Source organism: Siphateles boraxobius, unplaced genomic scaffold (assembly GCF_051911475.1).
Source record: "Siphateles boraxobius isolate OS27281-9 unplaced genomic scaffold, OSU_SipBor_1 130, whole genome shotgun sequence".
NCBI lineage: Eukaryota > Metazoa > Chordata > Actinopteri > Cypriniformes > Leuciscidae > Siphateles > Siphateles boraxobius.
In genome coordinates this window covers 7,330,326-7,348,895 of record NW_027508734.1, presented here as the reverse complement: position 1 = coordinate 7,348,895, position 18,570 = coordinate 7,330,326, and the positions used below count along the sequence as shown (strand labels likewise).

The 18,570-nt window shown below is 37.5% G+C and overlaps 1 protein-coding gene and 1 long non-coding RNA gene across 5 annotated transcripts in view; both read left to right on the top strand.

The window, feature by feature from the left end:
- Positions 1-3,087: 3,087 nt before the first annotated feature.
- Positions 3,088-18,570, top strand: part of kdm6ba (lysine (K)-specific demethylase 6B, a) — a 103,237-nt gene continuing 87,754 nt past the window's right edge. Inside the window, exons 1-2 of the mRNA XM_077227519.1 lie at positions 3,088-3,697; positions 9,197-9,383. The gene's annotated coding sequence lies outside the window, so the exon portion shown is untranslated. The remainder of the gene's footprint in view (positions 3,698-9,196; positions 9,384-18,570) is intronic.
- Positions 16,190-17,282, top strand: LOC143736547 (uncharacterized). 4 transcript variants are annotated; one of them, XR_013203477.1, is made up of 8 exons: positions 16,222-16,231; positions 16,272-16,315; positions 16,372-16,455; positions 16,604-16,631; positions 16,680-16,771; positions 16,824-16,867; positions 16,904-16,947; positions 17,024-17,282. It is a non-coding gene; the product is annotated as an uncharacterized LOC143736547 (long non-coding RNA). The 4 variants fall into 4 exon arrangements; XR_013203474.1 differs by having other exon boundaries at positions 16,190-16,231; positions 16,288-16,455; XR_013203475.1 differs by having other exon boundaries at positions 16,190-16,231; positions 16,288-16,455; positions 16,904-16,987; positions 17,020-17,282.

Below are 18,570 nucleotides of genomic sequence, written 5' to 3'. Positions count from 1 at the left end.
CTTCTAACAACTAGGCTTCAACAACTGGTTAGATTTGAATACATAAAGTAATAGTAAGTAAAAAGTTGGACGGAATTGTTATTGCACTTGGTATAGAATCCTAATATCTTGTAGGTTTGTGCTTACAGACCTGTTGCAAATTATTGCAATGACAACAATTAAAAAATGTTCTGAACAATCCAGGATTGTGTCATATCCAGCTAACTCAGTTGTACGCAGAGTGTAGTACAATCTGAGTTCACATGCCAAATTTCCAGTAAGCGAGGGCTCTGTAATATCAGAAAATTATGCAACTATGATCTAATTAGTTGAAACGTGCCACCAAACAATCTGTATCCACAGGAATTACTCCTTTAAGTTTGACAGTTGTGGTCATACACTACACAGTCGGCTTGTACCTTGATGATGATTGACGCATGTGGCTGTGTTTGTTCTTTAGAGCTGGAGGGGGAGAGCAGCGGCAACCTTCTCAGGACACTCATAAGATTGAGGGAAATTCTTGGTAGAAGAGAACAAGAGAGCAGAGAAACTGGAACAGAAGAATAGTTCTGAGTGAGGGTGGCCTCCGTGTAAAGCTGCATTCACTCTGCCATCCTCTTCTGAAAGAGCCAGACTTGCTGGGACTGTAAGGAGCTCTTTATTCAGCCACAGGTCTGTGTGTTTCTGTACCTCGAGCTGGTTGTTGGGGTGCTCATAGCAACATGTCTGATTCACATTCAAATTGGCCTCCAAGGCGCCATTGTAATCTTTTAGAGTACTTCAGTTTTTCCTTAAAAAAATGGAAGTTAAAAAGAAGAAGGGAGAGAAAGACATCTTTTGATTCGCGAATTGGAGGATGAAGTCCCCAGGGTTTATTCATCACCCCAATGTTCCCACCTCAGACCCATTGAGACTGTGAGAGGGAGAAACAACTCGCATGAATCTGACACTTGTTGCTGCGCGTATTTCAGGAGAGACGCAAAAACGCCAATGTAAGACTCCGACAGGCCAAGTTTATCCAGATTTCTGTCTGTACCCTCCTCCTCTCAGACACCAGATGAGAACTTAATACTGGTCCTGGAGTGCCAGCTGAGGACAAGAGGACAATCTGATTTGCGTTTTGAGTGATCTGGTTCCCTCGGGGACATCATTCCCAAGTCTCGCTACATTTGAAGCGACATAATCGAGTTATCTCTTCTCTGTATAGTATTGCATCAAACGTCCTCCATCTGTGCATTCAATTATGGCAGTAAAACACAGAACACGGACATTCCAAGAGGAGTACACTGAAAACACACACACACACACACGGCCCTCCATTTCACAACTCTCATAATGCCATATACAACTTTTACATTCATTACAGAAACAAACTACATCCAGCTGTGATCAAGAGAAAATCTGGTCCCAAACTGTATTGTGCGCAAACTTGTTTATAAAAGAATATGGTAGCACTTTATTTTACAGTCCTGTTCTCCATGTACTATGTACAGTAATTACAATAACTGGGTAATAACCATGAACATACACCAAATCCTTACCTTAAGCCATAGGTACCTTATATTAACCAGTTCTTTTGTGGGTAAGTGCACATACTGTAAAATAAAGTGCAACCAATACCATTATTTATATAGACAGAAATCTGGATAAACTTTGCCCCGTCCATGTTTTACATTGATGCCTTTGCATATTATTATTATTATTATTATTGATTTTGAAAGATATTCAGGAACATCAGTCCCAAGTATCGCTACATTTGAACCGTATTTTTGATCAAACAAATGCAGCCTTGGTGAACAGAACAATCGGTTACACTTTATTTTGATGGTCCCATTCATCCACTTTTGACAACTAACTGTCATTAGAGTAGGGTCTATTAGTAGACTAAAGTTCAGGTTAGGAGAATAAGTTGACATGTAGTTGCAAAGTTACTTATATTCAGAATGTCTGTTGAGGATAATCAAAATCAAGTGTTATCAGATATTAAGCAGACAGTCTACTAATACTCTAACGAGAGTTAGTTGACATGTTGTTGCAAAGTTACTTATAGTCAGTAGAATGTCTAAAGTGGACAATCGAAATAAAGTTTTACCAATTCTTCTGTTCAACAAGGCTGCATTTATTTGATCAAAAATATATTTGATAAACTCGGCCGTCCAGGAATTTCATTCCCACTTTTGCATTAATTAATTCTTGGTTGCAGTGCAACGGGTTTAAAAACACTCTTAATGAAAATGTTTGGTCCCATACGAATACCAAAAAAATAAAAATAATAATAATTGTCAATAAAGTGTAACCAATTGTTCTTTTCACCAAGGCTGCATTTGTTTGATCAAAAATACGGTTCAAATGTAGCGATACTTGGGACTGATGTTCCTGAATCTCTTTCAAAATCAATAATAATATATACTTTTAATATAAAATAAATATTTTTTGAGTAACAAACTACACAGGTGTCCCTTTTTACTTTTAGCCTTTTATTACCTAAAGTATTTTGTAACAAGTTCTGACGCAAGTCACATTTCACACAAAAGAAATCTCCATTTTGACAGACAGTCAATATTAGCATGTAATTATTAGAATAATTACATGCAACTACACCAACCCCTATTCCTAACCCTAACTAATAGTAATGTAATTTATTATTATTACTCAATACTTAAATGTATAATTTACACCGTAACTCAGACACCTTAAAATAAAGTGTAACCAAATATTTTTAGGTCTGATTTAATTCCTAGACATTGTTTCTATTAAAAGATGATCTATTTAATGTTGAATTATATATGCCAAAGGTGAAAGCCTGATTTGACTCATAATGACCACAGATGGAACACAGTTTTAAAATATGTTTTATATATAAATTATATTTTTCGAAATGTATTGTTTGTTTAAAATGTCACAAACCCGGATTCCAGAACTAACAAATATAGTCCATTTTTTTACCGGGGGGGAATCTTGGAAGACCCGAAGACAGTAGAACTGTTAATTCATTAGAGATGACAGAAAATCGATACGTCCCCATCAACACCACCAGCCCCACAGTATCCCTCAAACGGACACCCTGTTCCCTGCTCTGATGGAGAGAGTGAGTGAGTGATAATCTGGGAGTCTCGTGCGTCCGGGAGAAACGGAGGCGGGGCGGTGCGGGTCCAAGACTCGTCCACCGAAAATAAACCTGCATGAGGGGGGAAAACGAGTGCTTGGGAGGAGGAGAAAGAAGGGGAGAAGGGGAAGCAGCTCGAAAGAGTGCCGAGGGAAACAGAGAGAAAGAGGGGAGTGCCTGCGTTCGCACTGGATTAAAAACTGCGCAATTTCCAGACGCGCATCATCATCATCATCCCCTTCAGATGAAACTCGTGTGTGGACATGAGGGTCTCGCGCCGCGCCACCACCATCATATCACGCGAGCAGAGAGGAGTCATGATGCGTGCGTGCGTGCGTGCGTTATTTTGGAGAGAAGACTCTGGAACAATTTTGCGCGCTGATGTTTGTCACATCATCTCCTCTTACAGTGGTTTCATAACGCAGCTGCGCCGACATTTTACAGTGTGCGATTCAAAAACCCTCGTGCATGACATGATGAAGGTGCTGCGGCGTTCATTCACAGCGCGAGGCGAAACAACTGCGCAGTTGCTTTTTTTACCATGCATTTTTACAATGAAGATATGCGAGAAGAAGAAGCCACATCCCAGTTTGACTCTCCGTGCATTAGCAGGTAAAGACAGACACTTTCTGGACTTTATGCACCACGTAAACACTGCATATGGATTGAGCATCTGTTGTATTCTAATAGCTATAATGTTGTCGTGTGTGAAATGCAAAGAAACATGTCGGAAGCGTGATTAATTTCCGCCTTTAATTTCCTTACAGGTTGATGAAATTCACAGTCATTATGTGTGTTGGTTGCAAACAGAAAGTGAGTGAAGGTTTCCAAATGAGTGGTGGATAAAGTTGCCCACCCTTTCCCAGTAACACGGGTGAGATCACAGTTAATGTGAACCGAGAAGACTGGGGGAGTTTAATATTACGTAATCGTCTGTTTTAGAAATACTATTAGATATCACCGTACATTTCCATCATGTTTTTTCTCTCTCAATAATAATGATAATAATAATGAACGCAAAGCTCACATTTGTACTACACGCGTGTAAATCAAATCGTGCTGTGTTTTCACATAGTTCAATAATTGAGAGTCAGTTCGTCGCTGAATGAGATTCGGGCCTGGCAGTGGGCGCTCAAGGGTGTCGCATTTTTTTTCTTTCGGAAATGTCATGTGGTGAAGTTGTGGCGGGATGAGAGATTTTCCAGGAAGAACATTTGAATTTTTTTTTCTGCTTTCTCTTCCTCTCTTCTGCTGACTTACACGTCGCCGCCCCCTTTTCCTCCTCGTGTGTTTTCTAAGTGTGACCGCATGGTGGCGCTGCCGCACCGCTAAAGCTTGTTCTCTCAGACTCACAGCGGCGGTTAGTCCTCAATGAATCCCCCAAAATTAAGTTTTGCACATAAAGAAATGAATAGAGCTATTTGAGAAATATATTTAAAACGATTTACACTATTATTGTTATTGTGTAGACTCCAAATCTGCTCTCAACCAAAAACAAACTCTTAATGAAAGAGTTTTCAGACACTACTACATCTTGGGTTCAATGGTCAGATATAACAAAAAAGAGAGCTTTTTAGCAACCAACACAACAGATATGTTTAATGCACACAGAGATAAAAAAAAAGGTACCCCATATTAGGGGTGTGAATCGTCACTGGTCTCACGATTCAATTCAATTACCATTATCCTCACATTTTCGTCAATGAATACAAGCAGTCAGATGTATATGAACTCCCTTTTAATTTTTTCTGCTCCAAGAAAGTACTTCCTGAATGTAGCAAATATAAAACACAACTTAAGTCTGAACACAGCAGACGACAGGACTATTTAGAACAAACACTAGTAAATGCTAAAAGCGCACGAAACTGTCAGGTGTAATTGTAACAGTAACGCTCACACACACTCATGCGCTCGCAGCCTCGCACGCTGTAAATGTTAAAATAGTGAGTGCATTTTTTAATACTAGCTTTCATGTTTCACCTCCCTCCGCCATTTTATATTTTTCAGATATATATGGCATCATGGAATCAAATAGCAACAGATAATAAATCAAAACCTGACTGCATCTGCTAGAAATCAGGACAACGATCCAAAACAAACATCAAAATCAATCAACACAAAAATGTGTCTCTGAGCACAAAATTAAGGTTCTGCCATGACCGTCCCAGTCTCCTGACCTGAACCCTATTGAAAAACGTAGAAATGTGTTTCAACATGGATTTGGGAAATTGGAGGATCATAACAGATTCTGTATGGAGGAATGAACTCTGATCTCTTGTCAGGTGTTCTTCAAACTCATCAGGCATTATAGGAGAAGATTCAGAGCTGCCCAGTGCCTGTTATCTTGGCAAAACGAGGTTGCAAAAAAAGTATTGATCAAAAGGGTGCCATTAATTGTGGCCAATTACAGAAAAACATTTCATAAAGAGATTTCCCCCCCTTTTTCATTTGTTTTACTACAATGAAAGGTTAGGTTTTTGTGATTTCTATTTTTAAATTTTCTTATACCATGGTCTGGGTGAATACTCAATTCTGATTGGCTGCAGGGTTTCCATTAAAAAGTGATAGAGGACTTCTAGTAAAGGAGTTCTGGTGAAACTGACTGTTTACCGTTCGAAATTAATAAATAAATGCGCTGGCTACATCAGCGGTGAGTAACCATAGCAACAGGCAGTCAAAGTATCCGTTTACAATTTAGTGTATCAAAACAAACATCTAATTATACATAGCCGTTATACATAGCCTAAAAAAAATAACTGCCTACCTGTGTGTTTTAATTATAGGTTAAAAAAAACGAAAGTGTAACGCCCATGGCTAGACAAGCCTAACTTACATGAAAAAACAAACAAAAAAACATTAACTTTCTGGCTCGTAAGTTAGCTAAACTGAAGGGTTCTACGAGCTGAGCGGACTATAAATATCTAACCAGGGAATCCAAGTTATTGTTTGTAAAAACTTTAGATTTCGATTGTAAAACTAATTAAAATATAAACTTTTTTTTTTTTTTTTGAAGAAATTAAAATATAAACTAATGTGTTATTTGGCAAGTGACGATGGTATAAGCGGGTTAATGCCCTTCGAGGTGTCCATTTTCTAGGTATTAATGGACCTCCGCTGCGCGTCGGAGGGTTCACGCCTCGCCGTCGTCCATTAATACCTGACAATGGACACCTCGTCGGGCATTAACCCTTACATATTCGCCAAGGGTGCCAATAATTTTGACCACTACTGTCTTTAAAATAACGGTTGATTTAAAAAACTCAGCTTGAACATAGAGCCCCGTCTAGAATATAGATTCAGTTTGTGTGCCCTGTGCCGACTCTGAACTTCACATAGCACGAACACACAGAGGTCACAGCCACCACACTAAAAGAAATGTGCAACAATTTGTTAACACTGACTGAATACAAACAACACCCATTATTATGTGTGGAATGAGGCAGAAAATAGAAATAAACTGCTTTGCTGTGGAGGGGCAGCTGTTACTAAACAAACATCATGCATCCAGGCCTATAGGTGTCAGTATAAAGTCTAAACCACTGGTACTTATAGGATGAATAAGATCAAGCTAAAATCAAAGCCTTGTAATGTATACAAATTCAAATAACTTGCAAAATCTTTCATTATAATTCACTACAGACTTGGTTTCCACTCACTGATCTCTATATATAGATTATAGATCTATTATGTGATACTAACTATATTATAGTTGCAAGACTAGCTGCATGACTAATCATTAAAAGATCTCGATTCAAAGACCAGGGAAAAACTTTTTGAAACGTGGCACTTCAAATAAAGATTGTATCAATTACATAGTTACACCAGTAGAAGGGCGACATGTGACTGTCAAAAAAAATTAATTCAAGTGATTCGTTCAAAAATGCTGATTCGTCCAGTAAACAAACAAGCAAGTGAAGTCTTTATGAGTGAGTCATTGAATCATTCATTCAAAATGATTACCAAAATAATTAAAATATATTAAATATTTGAAATAGACTGCAGCAATTAACATTTAATCAGTCAGAACCTCTAGTAAATGACATGTTATTGTCTAGTTGGGAGAATTGTGATCTCTATTTTATCTGGAATCATGCAGCTCTAATTTCACGGTTGAATTTCACAATGAACATTTTGAAGGGGGAAAAATGTAAACGAGGATTCTGCAATCTAGGTCACTTTTTAAATATTGGAAAATTTGCATAAAAAACTAAACCTATCTCTTGCATCTACAAGTCACAGTCCCTGTGTGATTTATATCAGAAAATCTGAACAGCATTGATCGCTCCTCTCTCATGTCCTTCTAACACCTGACATGTGATGTGTCTCTAATAAGACACTTGTCCACTTTACACGTATCTTATATTGTACAATGTTGTCTGAAGTCATTATTGTGAGCTGTAAAGGGTTAGAGCAGGGGTCTGTCTCCAACACGTCGCTAGCGAGCTAGCAGTAGCTCGTGGCCTGATAGGAGGTAGCTTCGACAAGGGGCCGTTCACATAAAGCGTTTTTTGCGCGCTCAAGTTCGTTATTTCAAATGTAGGAAGCTCATAATTGAAGCGACGCACTCATTTTTTCCAGGCGCAGAGAGATGAAAAATCCATTAGCTATTAAAACTTCTTTGTCATTGTGGAGAGCGCGGTGCATGGTTGCATAGCAACGACAGACGCCACTGGAAAATCGGACCGAATTTTACTATTAATAATAAAAGATGAGCTAATGTGCATTGTAAACGTCAGTAATTTATCTTTTTTGACTCATTATTTTTATAAAAAAAAATATTTAAAGGCTGAAATATGCGAGGTTTCTTTTTATAAATCTTTTTTGTCCAAATTTTATTTGAACTTGTTGGCTACATACTAGTAACGTTAGATAACGTCCGAAGACACTCCTTTAAAATCTGGCCATCATTTTTAATGTTGTTATTTTAATGTTTATGTAAACAAAAAGTGCATATTAATGCTAATTATATTTTTTATTTGCTGGTTTTCGACATAAAACTTGGTGAATTGATTTAATGTGTATTAGTGTAGTGTTTACTACACTATTACACTACACTATTAGTGTAGTGTAGTATTAGATAACCGTGATCATTTTGGTCACTATAATCATGAAATGAAATTTTCATGCCATTTCATCTCTATTTTATAAAAATAAATAAAATCAACTATAATTATGTGTTTTTACAGTATAATGTGCAAAGTACATTTTTCTTTAAAAAAAGTAATCTCTGATTCTGTTATTTTCTCTGACATTTAAGGGTGACATATATAGGCCCACAAGAACTCTTTTAGGTCTCAAACAGTTTAGATAGTTGTTTATATGAGAGTTATGAGACATTATTTAAGAGATTTGAGTATTGTATTACATGAGTAGCTCTCGGCCACTATCTTTTAAAAAAAAGTAGCTCTCAAATGAAGAAAGGTTGGAGACCCCTCGGTTAGAGAGAAGCAACAGACATTTCTTGCGACTTCTATTTATAAAAAAAATGACTTCTATGGTGTTACTTGAATGATTGTTTATTGTTTCTGCTCAGAAATGAGGTTTAATCAGACGTCTGCTCCTTGTCCCTATGTTTTAAAGCATTGCTTTTTGAACGCATGTGTTACTTCATATGAGCATTTAAGGAACAGATGTGTGTTGTTCGTTCCACTAGATGGCAGCACATGCTCAGAAAATGAAGGTTGTTCAGATTCCTTCATGTTGGCAGTTAAAACTCAGGAAGACAAACAAAACATGCCAGTACTGATGATCATGTGAGCTCAGCATTTGGATTTACATGAAAGAATGTTGCGTCTGTTTTGCACACTTGTGCAGTGGTTCTCAACTAGTGGGTCATGTGACACGATCTTAGATACCTGCAATCGCTGAACACAACACATTTTGTGCAGTGAGTTACGTAAAAGCGTGAAACATCCAAATTCTCTTTTGTACAAGAAACAATTTTGTACCGTATTGTCGGCTCTTGATGTCCAGTGAAAATCTAAAGGCAGACTATAATGTTAATTTACGCTTTTCTGTGGCTGTATTGTGACTTGAAGTCCTCAGGTTTTTAGAATTAACAACAACACAAAGCAAGTGTTTTTTAAATAACATTATGTTGTTCTCCTCCAGAGTTTACGGTTTCACCATGGCTGAGATTTGGCTGGCCAACGTGAGCTTCAGTCTGGATGTGTCTATGAATCACAGAACCAATGAAGCTCTCAGCGCCTTGTGTCTGCCAATGGGAGAGGATGATCAAGACACACTTCATGTGGACCAATGGGGTGGCTGGATTCATCTGTGGGCTGAGAGGTCAGAGGTCAGTTGGCATGGACTTGTTGAAGATTAAGTTGTCTGCTTTAATACACAAAGTAGATCATTGTGTATGACACTCTTGTGTTTCAGGAAAGTGTTTTGCCTGGATGTTGGTGGCCTGATGCTATTATTTAGATGCGGATAATAATTTGTACTTTTATTTAGAAAAATTATATTTAATGATAAAAGTATTTTTAGTTCGGTCATCTTAATAATTGTAATCTCATGCTTCTCTGTACCTTTGTAAAAGCGAACAAAAACACACCATCAAAAATTTGGGTCAGTACAATTTTTTGTTTTTGAAAAGTCTCTTATGTTCACTAAGGCTGTATAAACAGTAATATTGTGTAGTATTATTCAAAGTATTATTTTTCTATTTGAATATATTGTAAAAAGGGAATTTATTCATGTGATGCAAAGCTGAATTTTCTGCATCATTACTCCAGTCTTCAGTGTCACATGATCCTTCTGAAATCACATGCGCATTTGCTGCTCAAATAACGTTTATTATTATTATAAATATGAAAAACAGTTGTGCTGCTTCTTGATGCATTTTTTGCAGGATTCTTTGACAAATAGAAAGTTTAAAAGAATATAAGTTTGTAACTTTTTTAGGAATCTTTTGTAACATTATAAATGCCTTTCCTGTCACATTTTATTAATTCGATGAATAGAATTATTTATTTATTTCAAAAAAGAAGAAAAAAAATTTCTAACTGACCCCAAACTTTAGTTTATGTACGTAGCAAAAAAGTCAAATGTTAAAAATATTCAGCTGTCACATTGTTTAAAAAAGCCTAAAGAATATATTTAACATTACAGTATGAGCCTGAATAAATTGCTTGCCTAATCTGTGCAAACTATATCCAGTTTTTCAACTTTTGTCATGAACAGGTAAAGTAAACTGGTTACTTTTACATGAAATAGATGTGATGCAACTAAACGTTAAGCAGTGATTACTGGAGCTAACCACAGAAATGCACAACCAGTTCATCCGCCTACATAATGAGTCCCACCTTAAAGGGATAGTTCACTCAAAAATGTCAATTATTTCATCATTTACTCTCCCTCAAGTTGTTCCAAACCTGTATATAGCCGAGTTTCTTTCTTCTGTTGAGCACAAAAGATGATATTTTAAAGAATGTTGGAAACCAGACAGTTGACAGTTCTTCTATACTAGGCAAGCATTATTCGTGGTAATTGACAGACGGATCTAGATCTAGTTGCTGTTCAACCTGTAATATTCCATTCAGTGTCATTTTTAGTGGTTTAAAAAGAGCAATTAATGATACTGGTGCTTAAAAATAAATCACATGAACAACAGTAGTGATATGGGACAACTAAAATTTAATTGATTGTGAAGTGAAAGTGAAATTGAGAAAATTGTTTTGAAGAATTGAGTGTTATATGAGGTCCATACAGTGGCCCTCATTTATCATTTTTTCGTAGAAACGGGCGTATATGTTGGCGTAAGATTATGCTTACACTCCTCTCACCGCCTGATTTATGAAGCTGTGCGTACCTTTGAAATCCAGGTGTACGCAATACCTGCCCTTGATAAATCCGCGGCTGAAAACGATCGTCATTAGAATAACACGCCCCTATATATTCAAGTATCCGCTTCCCCCACGCCCTCATTTTACGCCATGGACACACGGAAGACGGCAAAGAGGAGACACTTCTCTGGAGATCGAGACCATCACCATCATGAAAAATTATTATTAAATCAAACAACAGTATTGTTGATGATAAATTCAAAGTTAATTGTTTTTTTTTCAAAACGCTATAAATCCATCAATTTTTTGTCTAAAAAAACAACAACAAGAGAACATGCAACATATAATCAGGGACTCATACTATAAATTAATATAAATTAAATAAGTGCAACTGCATGAAATAAATAAAAGCCAAACAAAATAAATAGTAAAATAAATTAAATAGTAAAAATAAAATAAATATTTCCAATGTCACATTCCAATATTGTCCACCACATAAAACAAATAATTTAAAAATAACACACAGTAACAGTCCTTAAATACAACAATGTTAAAAATACATTCAAATCATTTAGTAACACATTTAGGCTAATAGTAATTCGTGCCGAACTTGAAAAAAGTAATGATAACAATATTCAGGCCTACTATTAGGCTACGTGTTGTAGCCATTAACTAAGTGCATTTAGTTTCATATTTGTTAAAAAATAATAATGTTATTTTTCCCCCATCTATGTTGATTATGAAAAGTGAACATAGGCTAAGATAGGATGCGCAATATATCGGGAGACATGCTCAGACATGATTTTGGCCACTTAATTAAGTTTTGTTTTGTAGAAAGCCTTTCTTTAAAGTGAATTTCGTTTTGTATAAATTGTATCTTAATTTTAATATTTTTTTCATCAACCTGGATTGCCTGGATTTAATAAATAAGCAAATGCAGACAATATAATCATGAGTCATGACATGGAGGCGCGGGCGCGGTCCCTTGCATTGCACGTGAACTGGAGCGCATCTCATCACAAATTAACTGAAACTCAGTATATGCCTCACAGACATGAGAAATATATCTATGAAGAAAGCTTGAAATGTCTTTAAACGAAACAATTATAAACGAAAAGAAATAGGCTACTCTCTCTATAGGCGCGTTCACTACGGAGATGGTGATCATCAATTTCATCTTTGCAGACACAACACTAGTTTATTAATAGAAATAAAATACAAATTTATTTTTAAAAATGGCGTTTATCGCGTTTTGGAAAAGAGCTCCTCATATCTTTTAGTTTGTCAGTGCGTTTTGTGGTGTTAGGAATTGTTTTTCTGCGCATTTCCGCACTAACTCAAAACGTGCGTACATGTACACCACCTCCTGACCTGGCGTAGGATTTGAGCGTGCCGTACGCCAACGTCCATATTGATAAATATCAAGGTCACCGTGGTTTTGGGTGTACGCTGGAAATTTGGTGTACGCACTTTTGATAAATGAGGGCCAGTGTGTGTGTGTGTGTGTGTGTGTGTGTGTGTGTGTGTGTGTGTGTTTTGAGGCTCAGTATTTTATATGATGGTGTTGTTGTGCAGCATTGGAGATGTTGATGATAGATTAATGGCTTTTAGTCTTATTTCCGCTACTGTTGTGCCATGATCAGAGGAGAGCTGATACCGTTTGTGAACCTCTTGGCTGCTTCTCATTGGCTGGTGTTCTGAGAGGTCTCTAAGTGCAGTCTGGGATTTGAATTACAGTGATTGATTTATTTAATGATGTAAACCATGCAAAGAGCTCCCATGGATTCCTGTTTTGCATTGTCTGTCTGCCCCACTCGAATGTGATGGTCTTACACACACACACATGCAAACAGTGCTTTGTTTTAAATTAAAAAGCTGCAGATGTGATGTAAAGAACGGGATTGACTGAATAAGAAATAGATGAGAGGAACATAGAGACTTTGCTGCTGAAAGGGCACACACTGCATTGTTTTGAGAAGGACAACACATTTAAAGAGAGCCTATTGTGCTTTTTTTTACATGCTCAACTTTCTTTAGTGTAATGTTGCTTTTTGAGAATGAAAAAAGGCCTGCAAAGTTACAAAGCAAAGGCAGTTCTTCTCTATATCAGTGTGACTGTTTCTGAACTCCCTGAAACGCCTCCATTGTAGTCTTGAGTTTTCTTCCAGGAACGAACATGTCACAATATTCCTCGTTTAAATAATTCCCGCCCAAGGAATACGCAGAATAAAGGGACGAGGCCTGGTTGAGTTAGTTAGCTGTGTGTTGAAACTCGTGGTTATGTTAAGGGGCGGGGCTTTTCCCAAACCCGCTGGAAGCGGTTGACCAATCACAACACACTGGTACAACCGACCAATCAGAGCACGCTGTGCTTTTCAGAAGGAGGGGCTTCATAGAGACAGGAACTAAACAGGGGTGTGTTTCCAAAAAGCATCGTTAGCCAACTATGGTCGCAAGTTCTGTTGTTATCATCGTGGTTCAACGAGTCTGTGTTTCCCGAAAACATAGTTCCAACAAACATTCGCAAACAACATCTCAAAGTTGTGTGGTTGGAACGACAGGACTCGACCTGTGGTTAGAAGCATAGTGTCTTGTTTGCATGATATTTGGATATTTAGCCTATCTTGAGCCACATAAGCAAGCTGACATTCAGTACAATCTGTATCTTTTATTTAGAATACATGAAATGAAATTTACGTCTTTTAGTTTGTCAAGAGATTTAAAGCAGCATTTTTGAACGGTGTGAATGTGTGCTCTAGTACGTAAGAACAAGCCTAGATTGAACGCTGGAAATAAAGCAAAATAACTGAGAAACATGAGAATCAGTCCTCAGGTGCCATGTCTGTAATTTATAGAAAAACATCTAGCATTAATTCAATCTCAAACAGATTCAATAAAAGTAGTTATAAGTCCACCACCTGCGTGACATCATTAACCAACGTGGTTGAAGTTGAATACCAATTTGCGACAATATGGTTTCGGGAAACAGTTGTGACTAGCTAGTGGATTTCTTCAATGATGCATCGTACTATGGTAGTGAAGCAGTGAGTTACATCGTTGTACAGGAAACACACCCAAGAGCGTTACCAGAGACAATTTATATAGAGACATGTCACTTCCTCAATCCTCAAAACAACTATATAGGGAAAACCCATAATGCCAAAGATGGCGGTTGTATGTACATGTCCCTCCCCTTCCGCTGGAAAGCCAATCGTCTGCTTTTAACAGTCAAGCCGGGAAACATTTAAGCCTATCGTCTGGTTCCACTGACGCACGCGCACAGTTGAGGTTTGCGACAGCGGCATTCTGGATAGAGACGTAAATGAGGTTGGTGTCGTGAACCCTTGCGCATGCGTAGTAAAAGTATAACCTGTGGGGAAAAAGGCGTTTTAAACCTTATTTTGGGTGCAAGTCATCAAACGTTTTCAGCGATTTTAATCATATTTTACTGCTGTTTCTATACATGCAGTTTCTATGTCCCGGTGACCAGTGAAAGTGCAGCTCTGACTCTCTGCCCATTCATTTAGATAGGAGCCTGGTCTTGTTAGTCTGAAATAGCTGCCCGGAGGCGTTTCCAAGATGGCGGCCGAGTGGCATTACTTGCCTAAAAGGACTTTGGCGTTACTGACAGACTGGGAAGAGAGAAGCTGCAACAATGGAGAATATGTAAAAAAAAAAAAAAGTGTTTTTGAACTTTCAAGCATGAAAACCTGTTCTAGTAGATTTAAAAAAAAAAAATCAAGACTTTGAAAAAGTGCATAATAGGTCCTCTTTAAAATTTTCACCCCAAAATGAAAATGCTGCAATCATTTACTCACTCTCGAGGTATTTCAAACCTGCATGACTTTTCTTCTTCTGTGGAACACAAACAAAGGTATTTTTGAAGAATGTTTCAACAGTTTGTCCAAGTCAGTGGCATCCCCCCCAAAAAAAAACACTTCTTTTGTATTTAGTGGAAGAAACAACTCATACAGGTTTGGAATGACACGTGGGTGAATGATGACAGAATATTCATTTTTGAGTGAACTATCCTTTTTAAATCTGTACATTATTAACCAAAATTAACATCTATTGTGTATTCCAAAAGTTGCAAATGAGTTTGCTTAACATTAAACAGTGAGCTCACATACCTTGATTGGTATAAATCAACCAGTGCTGGAAGTGGCAAGACCAGTAATTATTGGCTTTTCTGTGCGTATAGTGTGTATATCAGCAGATTTCACAAACTGCTCTGATCTGAGCGTCCCATCACTCTCATCAGGCAATGACTGTCAGCCACACACACCAATGTTTTGACTATCAGTACTACATTTAGAGCATGTTGTAGCTTAATCTGGCCAAGAGCCATCCATTATGAGACTGTTTGACTGACATCAAATCAAATTGATACATGAAATATTAAACTAAGTATTTTTATGTTTTTTTTTTTTTTTTTGGAGCAAACCACGACCATCCAATCAATCACAAAATCAAGTCCCGTCCTACATTTTTTTTCCCCGTTTCACTCTAATATACGTCACAATTAGGAGGAAAAGAGTGTTGCAACTTCCATTTAATGCCGACTTTATCGCAACAAAAAAGTTATATGTTACCAAAATTAAAAATCAAAGCCTATTTAAGTAAATCCGTTGCTTTAAATAAGTGCTTTAAACAAAATGTTTTAATAGAAAATAACTGCAATTAGCTAAAATCAGTGTGTCATTGGCCAAAGAAGAAGTCTTCATAGTGTTTGTGCTGGTGGGTTATCTAAGAGAGGATCGTAGAGTTTCAATAATCCAGTATGTAGGGATGTATAAGTGAAAAGGAAGGAGCTGAGAAAGTGTTACCTTTAGGAATGGAGAGATGAATGTGTCGTCTCGTCCGTGGGTTATAGACAGGAATCTTGAATCTGGATTGGGTCGTTCAGCAGTGTGAAGTGAATTAGATTGTGTGAGAGAGTGTCTGTAGAGTTTCTGGTAAACGTATGGTGTCATGGCAAGACTGTCAATCACCTGCCATCTCTGCACTGGGTCACCTCTGCACACACACATGCACACGAATCTCTGCTTGAAGATCTTGAATGACACATAACTCTTCCCGAAGCTGGATATCAGTCGGACACTTTCTCCATGGAGAACTGCTCTTCATCTTCCCCTTCATTCATTACTTTACTGTGCTTTCATTTCCAGCCTTGTTTTTGAAAATAATGTTGTGTTTTTGGATGGGTGGATGAATAGGTAAATAGGTAGGTAGAACGATAGATAGATAGAACGATAGATAGAACGATAGATAGATAGATAGATAGATAGATAGATAGATAGATAGATAGATAGATAGATAAATAGATAGATAGATAGATATATGGATAAATAGGTAAGTAGATAGATAGATAGATAGATAGATAGATAGATAGATAGATAGATAGATAGATAGATAGATAGATGGATGGATAAATAGGTAAGTAGATAGATAGATGGATAAATAGATAGATAGATGGATATATAGGTAAGTAGATAGATAGATAGATAGATGGATAGATAGATAGATGGATAAATAGGTAAGTAGATAGATAGATGGATAGATAGATGGATAAATAGGTAAGTAGATAGATAGATAGATAGATAGATAGATAGATAGATAGATAGATAGATAGATAGATAGATAGATGGATATATAGGTAAGTAGATAGATAGATAGATAGATAGATAGATAGATAGATAGATAGATAGATAGATAGATAGATAGATAGATAGATAGATGGATGGATAAATAGGTAAGTAGATAGATAGATAGATAGATAGATAGATAGATAGATAGATAGATAGATAGATAGATAGATGGATAGATAGATAGATGGATAAATAGGTAAGTAGATAGATAGATGGATAAATAGATAGATAGATGGATAAATAGGTAAGTAGATAGATAGATAGATAGATAGATAGATAGATAGATAGATAGATAGATAGATAGATAGATAGATAGATAGATAGATAGATGGATAAATAGGTAAGTAGATAGATAGATAGATAGATAGATAGATAGATAGATAGATAGATAGATAGATGGATAGATAGATGGATAAATAGGTAAGTAGATAGATAGATGGATAAATAGATAGATAGATGGATAAGTAGATAGATAGATGGATAAATAGGTAAGAAGATAGATGGATGGATGGATGGATGGGTATCAACAACTAAGTTAATTTTATGGTCTTGACAGAAGGAGAGAGAGAGAGGAAGGAAGGAAGGAAGGAAAGAAACAGAAAGAGCTGAGTAAGCTGTAGGAACGAGTGTGGGCAGATATCCTGTACACACACCTCCTCTCAGCGTGGAGAAAAGAACATGGTGTCACTCTGAGAGGAATCAAGGGGCTGATGATGTCACACGTTGATCCCACCTGTGTGTGTGTGTGTGTGTGTGTGTGTGTGTGTGTGTGTGTGTGTGTGTGTGTGTGTGTGTGTGTGTGTGTGTGTGTGTGTGTGTGTGTGTGTGTGTGTGTGTGTGTGTGTGTGTGTGTGTGTGTGTGTGTGTGTGTCCTGTGTGGGTAAATGTTCTGTGTGTCCTGAGGGGTTTCTGTGTGAATGAAGTGATGTATGCCTGAGGCCCAGCCAACCGTTAGGAGGAGGAAGAGAGGAGAGGAACGCAGGAGCCTGTGGGGAAGAAGGAGTATCTGTAACCTGAGGGTTACACACCACTGCCAGTGTGTCTAACAACACAAGCGGAGAGAGATTGGCCCCAAGTTCAAGATTTAGTTTTGATACTTTATTTATTTGTTGTCTTCTTGATGCTCAACAGATGCTCACTCTCTCCTTTCACCGAAAGGAATAATTCACCCAAAAATGTAAATTCTGTCATCATTTACTCGTCCTCAAGTTTGTTCCTAACCTGTATGAGTTTCTTTCTTCTGCTGAACACAAAAGAGGAGATTTCGAAGAATGTCAGCTGATGAGCCCCATTGGTTTTAATTATTAGTAAATGTAGTATTATTAATATTTAAATTGCCACTCCTACGTTCTGTAAATAAGAAAGCTTGTTTTTCTTTACATCAGAAGAACCAGAAATATATTTAGAGGCCAAACATCTCATCTGCCTCACACTAAAGACAGAAAGTCAAACAAGTGAACTTTCCTTTTTGGCTGAACTATTCTTTTAATAACTTCCCCTTATCATCATGTCGGTTCACTCTCTTCACATGTTCACTGTGGGAAGGTGACGAACGGGGAAAATCAAAACCTCCTCTTCGCCCTCCACCTCTTTTGAATGAAAGGAGCTAATCAAAGCAACACACACACACACACACACACGCACGCAGCCACTGCTTTCGGCTCTTTGTGCTCCAGGCCTTTGTGTTCAAGAGGCCCTGCCGAGGAGAGAGACAGACTCACTGAGACAGAGAGAACACTTAGAAGACGAGTGATCACGTTAAAACACGCCACTGTAATTTACTCTGATGCTGCTGTGCACTTTATCAGGAACGCTGCACACATACACACGTCCCCTGCTTAACCCCGACACACACAGACATTACCCAGATGCTGCTGCAGCCAGAGACATCAATCATGGCCTGTCCACTTCTCTCCCTCTTCTCTTTCTTTCCTTGTCTGTCTTTACTTCCCCCTCTCTACTTCTTTCATGACAAATAACAGCACATTTGTATTGCAAAAGCAGCAGCTGAATAGCTGCAAACACAATATATCTACTAGATTGTTTA